Below are 9,238 nucleotides of genomic sequence, written 5' to 3'. Positions count from 1 at the left end.
CAATTCACCCAATTCCTCCGGCACTTCGGAGCACATGTTCGGTGTAAGTTTGCGAATCTTTCCCGATGCTGCAGCATTTTCCTCCGCTGACACTTAGAATATTTTTCACACTTTGCTGAAAATTTTTCTAAGTGTTTTTTTCCAAGTTTTCCTGGTTACTGATTTCTTCTTTTTAAACATTTTTCTAAGTTTTTCTGGTTACTGATTTCTTCTTTTTAAACATTTTTCGCAGTTTGTCTGGTTACTGATTTCTTCTTTTTAAACATTTTTCGCCGTTTTTCTGGTTACTGATTTCTTCTTTTTAAACATTTTTCGCCGTTTTTCTGGTTACTGATTTCTTCTTTTTAAACATTTTTCTAAGTTTTTCTGGTTACTCATTTCTTCTTTTTAAACATTTTTCTAAGTTTTTCTGGTTACTGATTTCTTCTTTTTAAACATTTTTCTAAGTTTTTCTGGTTACTCATTTCTTCTTTTTAAACATTTTTCTAAGTTTTTCTGGTTACTCACTTCTTCTTTTTAAACATTTTTCGCCGTTTTTCTGGTTACTGATTTCTTCTTTTTAAACATTTTTCTAAGTTTTTCTGGTTACTCATTTCTTCTTTTTAAACATTTTTCTAAGTTTTTCTGGTTACTCATTTCTTCTTTTTAAACATTTTTCTAAGTTTTTCTGGTTACTGATTTCTTCTTTTTAAACATTTTTCTAAGTTTTTCTGGTTACTGATTTCTTCTTTTTAAACATTTTTCTAAGTTTTCCTGGTTACTCATTTCTTCTTTTTAAACATTTTTCTAAGTTTTCCTGGTTACTCATTTCTTCTTTTTAAACATTTTTCTAAGTTTTCCTGGTTACTGATTTCTTCTTTTTAAACATTTTTCGCAGTTTTTCTGGTTACTGATTTCTTCTTTTTAAACATTTTTTCGCAGTTTGTCTGGTTACTGATTTCTTCTTTTTAAACATTTTTCGCCGTTTTTCTGGTTACTGATTTCTTCTTTTTAAACATTTTTCGCCGTTTTTCTGGTTACTGATTTCTTCTTTTTAAGCATTTTTCTAAGTTTTTCTGGTTACTCATTTCTTCTTTTTAAACATTTTTCTAAGTTTTTCTGGTTACTGATTTCTTCTTTTTAAACATTTTTCTAAGTTTTTCTGGTTACTCATTTCTTCTTTTTAAACATTTTTCTAAGTTTTTCTGGTTACTCACTTCTTCTTTTTAAACATTTTTCTAAGTTTTTCTGGTTACTGATTTCTTCTTTTTAAACATTTTTCGCCGTTTTTCTGGTTACTGATTTCTTCTTTTTAAACATTTTTCTAAGTTTTTCTGGTTACTCATTTCTTCTTTTTAAACATTTTTCTAAGTTTTTCTGGTTACTGATTTCTTCTTTTTAAACATTTTTCTAAGTTTTCCTGGTTACTGATTTCTTCTTTTTAAACATTTTTCGCAGTTTTTCTGGTTACTGATTTCTTCTTTTTAAACATTTTTCTAAGTTTTCCTGGTTACTGATTTCTTCTTTTTAAACATTTTTCGCAGTTTTTCTGGTTACTGATTTCTTCTTTTTAAACATTTTTCTAAGTTTTTCTGGTTACTGATTTCTTCTTTTTAAACATTTTTCTAAGTTTTTCTGGTTACTCACTTCTTCTTTTTAAACATTTTTCTAAGTTTTCCTGGTTACTGATTTCTTCTTTTTAAACATTTTTCGCAGTTTGTCTGGTTACTGATTTCTTCTTTTTAAACATTTTTCGCAGTTTTTCTGGTTACTGATTTCTTCTTTTTAAACATTTTTCTAAGTTTTTCTGGTTACTCACTTCTTCTTTTATAACATTTTTCTAAGTTTTCCTGGTTACTGATTTCTTCTTTTTAAACATTTTTCTAAGTTTTCCTGGTTACTGATTTCTTCTTTTTAAACATTTTTCTAAGTTTTCCTGGTTACTGATTTCTTCTTTTTAAACATTTTTCTAAGTTTTTCTGGTTACTCATTTCTTCTTTTTAAACATTTTTCGCAGTTTTTCTGGTTACTGATTTCTTCTTTTTAAACATTTTCCTAAGTTTTCCTGGTTACTGATTTCTTCTTTTTAAACATTTTTCTAAGTTTTCCTGGTTACTCATTTCTTCTTTTTGATCATTTTTCTAAGTTTTCCTGGTTACTGATTTCTTCGTTTTGAACATTTTTCTAAGTTTTCCTGGTTACTCACTTCTTCTTTTCAAACATTTTTCTTCGTTTTTCTGTTTACTCATTTAGCACTTTCAGGCACTTTCCCATCATTTCCTCGTTCCCGATTTCACCCTTTAAAACGCTTTCGGGCATTTCCCTAAGTTTTGCGGTTCACTCGTTTGGGACTCACTGACACCTTCTCTAGCTTCCCTGCTCACTTTTTTCGTACTGTTGAGAAAATTCGAACCCTTTCCTTAACTATGCCGGTTACTGACTTCACCGCTTCAGACCCTTGTCCCCGTAATGAAAGATACCATTTCCCACCGTGGGAAATGCACGAAAATCGGACTGAACACGGGGGAGGCTCCCCCCTCGAAGGCGAGACCGTCGGCAGAACCGCCGGGTCAAACCCGGCCGAGCTACCCGGCTTACAAGTCTCAAAGTCGGTATGAGCAGTCACGTCCACCCCCATTCCCTTTTGGACCACTTCCCACGGTTCCAAATGCATGAAAATCGGCCTGTACACGGGGGAGGCACCCGCCTCGAAGACGAGACCGTCGGCAGAACCGCCGGGTCAAACCCGGCTGAGCTACCCGGCTCGGAAGCGCCAAAGTCGGGTTGAGCAGTCACATTCACTCCCATCGACGTTTGGACCACTTCCCACGGTTCGAAATGCACGGAAATCGGCCTGTACACGGGGGAGGCACCCGCCTCGAAGAGGAGACTGTCGGCAGAACCGCCGGGTCAAACCCGGCTGTGCTAACCGGCTCGGAAGCGCCAAAGTCGGGTTGAGCAGTCACATTCACTCCCATCCCCTTTTGGGCAACTTCCCACGGTTGGAAATGCATGGAAATCGGACTGAACACGGGGGAGGCTCCCCCCTCGAAGGCGAGACCGTCGGCAGAACCGCAGGATCAAACCCGGCTGAGCTACCCGGCTTACAAGTCTCAAAGTCGGTATGAGCAGACACGTCCACCCCCATTCCCTTTTGGACCACTTCCCACGGTTCGAAATGCATGAAAATCGGCCTGTATACGGGGGAGGCACCCGCCTCGAAGACGAGACCGTCGGCAGACCCGCCGGGTCAAACCCGGCTGAGCTACCCGGCTCGGAAGCGCCAAAGTCGGGTTGAGCAGTCACATTCACTCCCATCCCCTTTTGGACCACTTCCCACGGTTCGAAATGCACGAAAATCGGCCTGTACACGGGGGAGGCACCCGCCTCGAAGACGAGACCGTCGGCAGAACCGCCGGAACAAACCCGGCTGAGCTACCCGGCTTACAAGTCTCAAAGTCGGTATGAGCAGACACGTCCACCCCCATTCCCTTTTGGACCACTTCCCACGGTTCGAAATGCATGAAAATCGGCCTGTATACGGGGGAGGCACCCGCCTCGAAGACGAGACCGTCGGCAGACCCGCCGGGTCAAACCCGGCTGAGCTACCCGGCTCGGAAGCGCCAAAGTCGGGTTGAGCAGTCACATTCACTCCCATCCCCTTTTGAACCTCTTCCCACCGTTGGAAATGCACGAAAATCGGCCTGTACACGGGGGAGGCTCCCCCCTCGAAGGCGAGACCGTCGGCAGAACCGCCGGGTCAAACCCGGCTGAGCTACCCGGCTTACAAGTCTCGAAGTCGGGTTGAGCAGTCACATTCACTCCCATCGACTTTTGGGCAACTTCCCACCGTTGCAAATGCATGAAAATCGGCCTGTACACGGGGGAGGCACCCGCCTCGAAGTCGAGACCGTCGGCAGAACCGCCGGGTCCAACCCGGCTGAGCTACCCGGCTTACAAGTCTCAAAGCCGGGTTGGGCAGTCACGTTCACCCCCATTCCCTTTTGGATCACTTCCCACGGTTCGAAATGCACGAAAACCGGCCTGTACACGGGGGAGGGTCCGCCCTCGAAGGCGAGACCGTCGGCAGAACCGCCGGGTCAAACCTGGCTGAGCTACCCGGCTTACAAGTCTCAAAGTCGGGTTGAGCAGTCACGTTCACTCCCATCGACTTTTAGACCACTTCCCACGGTTCGAAATGCACGAAAATCGGCCTGTACACGGGGGAGGCACCCGCCTCGAAGACGAGACCGTCGGCAGAACCGCCGGGTCAAACCCGGCCGAGCTACCCGGGTTAGAAGCCTCAGAGTCGGGTTGAGCAGTCACGTTCACTCCCATCGACTTTTAGACCACTTCCCACGGTTGGAAATGCACGAAAATCGGCCTGTACACGGGGGTGGCATCCGCCTCGAAGACGAGACCGTCGGCAGAACCGCCGGGTCAAACCCGGCTGAGCTACCCGGCTTACAAGTCTCAAAGTCGGGTTGAGCAGTCACATTCACTCCCATCGACTTTTGGGCAACTTCCCACGGTTCGAAATGCACAAGATTCGGCCTGAACACGGGGGACGCTCCCCCCTCGAAGGCGAGACCGTCGGCAGAACCGCCGGGTCAAACCCGGCTGAGCTACCCGGCTCGGAAGCGCCAAAGTCGGTATGAGCAGTCACGTTCACTCCCATCCCCTTTTGGACCGCTTCCCACGGTACGAAATGCATGAAAATCGGCCTGTACACGGGGGAGGCACCCGCCTCGAAGACGAGACCGTCGGCAGAACCGCCGGGTCAAACCCGGCTGAGCTACCCGGCTTACAAGTCTCAAAGTCGGGTTGAGCAGTCACATTCACTCCCATCGACTTTTGGGCAACTTCCCACGGTTCGAAATGCACAAAATTCGGCCTGAACACGGGGGACGCTCCCCCCTCGAAGGCGAGACCGTCGGCAGAACCGCCGGGTCAAACCCGGCTGAGCTACCCGGCTTAAAAGTCTCAAAGTCGGTATGAGCAGTCACATTCACCCCCATTCCCTTTTGGACCACTTCCCACGGTTGGAAATGCATGAAAATCGGCCTGGACACGGGGGAGGCTCCCCCCTCGATGACGAGACCGTCGGCAGAACCGCCGGAACAAACCCGGCTGAGCTACCCGGCTTACAAGTCTCAAAGTCGGTATGAGCAGACACGTCCACCCCCATTCCCTTTTGGACCACTTCCCACCGTTGGAAATGCACGAAAATCGGCCTGTACACGGGGGAGGCACCGGCCTCGAAGACGAGACCGTCGGCAGAACCGCCGGATCAAACCCGGCCGAGCTACCCGGGTTAGAAGCCTCAGAGTCGGGTTGAGCAGTCACATTCACTCCCATCCCCTTTTGAACCTCTTCCCACCGTTGGAAATGCACGAAAATCGGCCTGTACACGGGGGAGGCTCCCCCCTCGAAGGCGAGACCGTCGGCAGAACCGCCGGGTCAAACCCGGCTGAGCTACCCGGCTTAAAAGTCTCAAAGTCGGGTTGAGCAGTCACATTCACTCCCATCGACTTTTGGGCAACTTCCCACCGTTGCAAATGCATGAAAATCGGCCTGTACACGGGGGAGGCTCCGCCCTCGAAGGCGAGACCGACGGCAGAACCGCCGGGTCAAACCCGGCCGGGCTACCCGGGTTAGAAGCCTCAGAGTCGGGTTGAGCAGTCGCATTCACCCCCATCCCCTTTTGAACCTCTTCCCACCGTTGGAAATGCACGAAAATCGGCCTGTACACGGGGGAGGCACCGGCCTCGAAGACGAGACCGTCGGCAGAACCGCCGGATCAAACCCGGCCGAGCTACCCGGGTTAGAAGCCTCAGAGTCGGGTTGAGCAGTCACATTCACTCCCATCCCCTTTTGAACCTCTTCCCACCGTTGGAAATGCACGGAAATCGGCCTGTACACGGGGGAGGCTCCCCCCTCGAAGGCGAGACCGTCGGCAGAACCGCCGGGTCAAACCCGGCTGAGCTACCCGGCTTACAAGTCTCAAAGTCGGTATGAGCAGACACGTCCACCCCCATTCCCTTTTGGACCACTTCCCACCGTTGGAAATGCACGAAAATCGGCCTGTACACGGGGGAGGCACCGGCCTCGAAGACGAGACCGTCGGCAGAACCGCCGGATCAAACCCGGCCGAGCTACCCGGGTTAGAAGCCTCAGAGTCGGGTTGAGCAGTCACATTCACTCCCATCCCCTTTTGAACCTCTTCCCACCGTTGGAAATGCACGAAAATCGGCCTGTACACGGGGGAGGCTCCCCCCTCGAAGGCGAGACCGTCGGCAGAACCGCCGGGTCAAACCCGGCTGAGCTACCCGGCTTAAAAGTCTCAAAGTCGGGTTGAGCAGTCACATTCACGTCCCATCGACTTTTGGGCAACTTCCCACCGTTGCAAATGCATGAAAATCGGCCTGTACACGGGGGAGGCTCCGCCCTCGAAGGCGAGACCGACGGCAGAACCGCCGGGTCAAACCCGGCCGGGCTACCCGGCTCGGAAGCGCCAAAGTCGGGTTGAGCAGTCACATTCACCCCCATCCCCTTTTGGGCCACTTCCCACGGTTCGAAATGCATGAAAATCGGCCTGTACACGGGGGACGCTCCCCCCTCGAAGGCGAGGCAGTCGGCAGAACCGCCGGGTCAAACCCGGCTGAGCTACCCGGGTTAGATGCCTCAAAGTCGGGTTGAGCAGTCACATTCACCCCCATCCCCTTTCGGCCCCCTTCCCACGGTTGGAAATGCATGAAAATCGGCCTGTACACGGTGGGCGCTCCCCCCTCGAAGGTGAGACCTTCGGCAGAACCGCCGGGTCAAATCCTGCCGAGCTACCCGCGTTAGAGGTCTCAATGTCGGCTTCAGCAGTCACATTCAATCCCATTCCCGTTTGGACCTCTTCCCGCCGATGGAAATGCACAAAATTCGGCCTGAACACGCGGGGCGCTCCCCCCTCGAAGGCGAGACCGTCGCCAGAACCGCCGGGTCAAATCCGGCTGAGCTACCCGCGTTACAGGTCTCAAAGTCGGGTTGAGCAGTCACGTTCACCCCCATCCCCTTTCGGACCCCTTCCCACGGTTGGAAATGCATGAAAATCGGCCTGTACACGGTGGGCGCTCCCCCCTCGAAGGTGAGACCTTCGGCAGAACCGCCGGGTCAAATCCGGCCGAGCTACCCGCGTTAGAGGTCTCAATGTCGGCTTCAGCAGTCACATTCAATCCCATTCCCGTTTGGACCTCTTCCCGCCGATGGAAATGCACAAAATTCGGCCTGAACACGCGGGACGCTCCCCCCTCGAAGGTGAGACCTTCGGCAGAACCGCCGGGTCAAATCCGGCCGAGCTACCCGCGTTAGAGGTCTCAATGTCGGCTTCAGCAGTCACATTCAATCCCATTCCCGTTTGGACCTCTTCCCGCCGATGGAAATGCACAAAATTCGGCCTGAACACGCGGGACGCTCCCCCCTCGAAGGCGAGACCGTCGCCAGAACCGCCGGGTCAAATCCGGCTGAGCTACCCGCGTTACAGGTCTCAAAGTCGGGTTGAGCAGTCACGTTCACCCCCATCCCCTTTCGGACCCCTTCCCACGGTTGGAAATGCATGAAAATCGGCCTGTACACGGTGGGCGCTCCCCCCTCGAAGGTGAGACCTTCGGCAGAACCGCCGGGTCAAATCCGGCCGAGCTACCCGCGTTAGAGGTCTCAATGTCGGCTTCAGCAGTCACATTCAATCCCATTTTGGACCTCTTCCCGCCGATGGAAATGCACAAAATTCGGCCTGAACACGCGGGACGCTCCCCCCCTCGAAGGTGAGACCTTCGGCAGAACCGCCGGGTCAAATCCGGCCGAGCTACCCGCGTTAGAGGTCTCAATGTCGGCTTCAGCAGTCACATTCAATCCCATTCCCGTTTGGACCTCTTCCCGCCGATGGAAATGCACAAAATTCGGCCTGAACACGCGGGACGCTCCCCCCTCGAAGGCGAGACCGTCGCCAGAACCGCCGGGTCAAATCCGGCTGAGCTACCCGCGTTAGAGGTCTCAAAGTCGGGTTGAGCAGTCACGTTCACCCCCCATCCCCTTTCGGACCCCTTCCCACGGTTGGAAATGCATGAAAATCGGCCTGTACACGGTGGGCGCTCCCCCCTCGAAGCTGAGACCTTCGGCAGAACCGCCGGGTCAAATCCGGCCGAGCTACCCGCGTTAGAGGTCTCAATGTCGGCTTCAGCAGTCACATTCAATCCCATTCCCGTTTGGACCTCTTCCCGCCGATGGAAATGCACAAAACTCGGCCTGAACACGCGGGACGCTCCCCCTCGAAGGTGAGACCTTCGGCAGAACCGCCGGGTCAAATCCGGCCGAGCTACCCGCGTTAGAGGTCTCAATGTCGGCTTCAGCAGTCACATTCAATCCCATTCCCGTTTGGACCTCTTCCCGCCGATGGAAATGCACAAAATTCGGCCTGAACACGCGGGACGCTCCCCCCTCGAAGGCGAGACCGTCGCCAGAAACCGCCGGTCAAATCCGGCCGAGCTACCCGCGTTAGAGGTCTCAATGTCGGCTTCAGCAGTCACATTCAATCCCATTCCCTTTTGGAACACTTCCCGCCGTTAACAATGCACGATATTCGGCCTGAACACGCGGGACGCTCCCCCCTCGAAGGTGAGACCTTCGGCAGAACCGCCGGGTCAAATCCGGCCGAGCTACCCGCGTTAGAGGTCTCAATGTCGGCTTCAGCAGTCACATTCAATCCCATTCCCGTTTGGACCTCTTCCCGCCGATGGAAATGCACAAAATTCGGCCTGAACACGCGGGACGCTCCCCCTCGAAGGCGAGACCGTCGCCAGAACCGCCGGGTCAAATCCGGCCGAGCTACCCGCGTTAGAGGTCTCAATGTCGGCTTCAGCAGTCACATTCAATCCCATTCACGTTTGGAACACTTCCCGCCGTTAACAATGCACGATATTCGGCCTGAACACGCGGGACGCTCCCCCCTCGAAGGTGAGACCTTCGGCAGAACCGCCGGGTCAAATCCTGCCGAGCTACCCGCGTTAGAGGTCTCAATGTCGGCTTCAGCAGTCACATTCAATCCCATTCCCGTTTGGACCTCTTCCCGCCGATGGAAATGCACAAAATTCGGCCTGAACACGCGGGGCGCTCCCCCCTCGAAGGCGAGACCGTCGCCAGAACCGCCGGTCAAATCCGGCTGAGCTACCCGCGTTACAGGTCTCAAAGTCGGCTTCAGCAGTCACATTCAATC

This window comes from Chiloscyllium punctatum, unplaced genomic scaffold (assembly GCF_047496795.1).
Source record: "Chiloscyllium punctatum isolate Juve2018m unplaced genomic scaffold, sChiPun1.3 scaffold_685, whole genome shotgun sequence".
NCBI classification, from domain to species: Eukaryota; Metazoa; Chordata; class Chondrichthyes; order Orectolobiformes; family Hemiscylliidae; genus Chiloscyllium; species Chiloscyllium punctatum.
Note: the sequence above shows the minus strand (reverse complement) of the source record.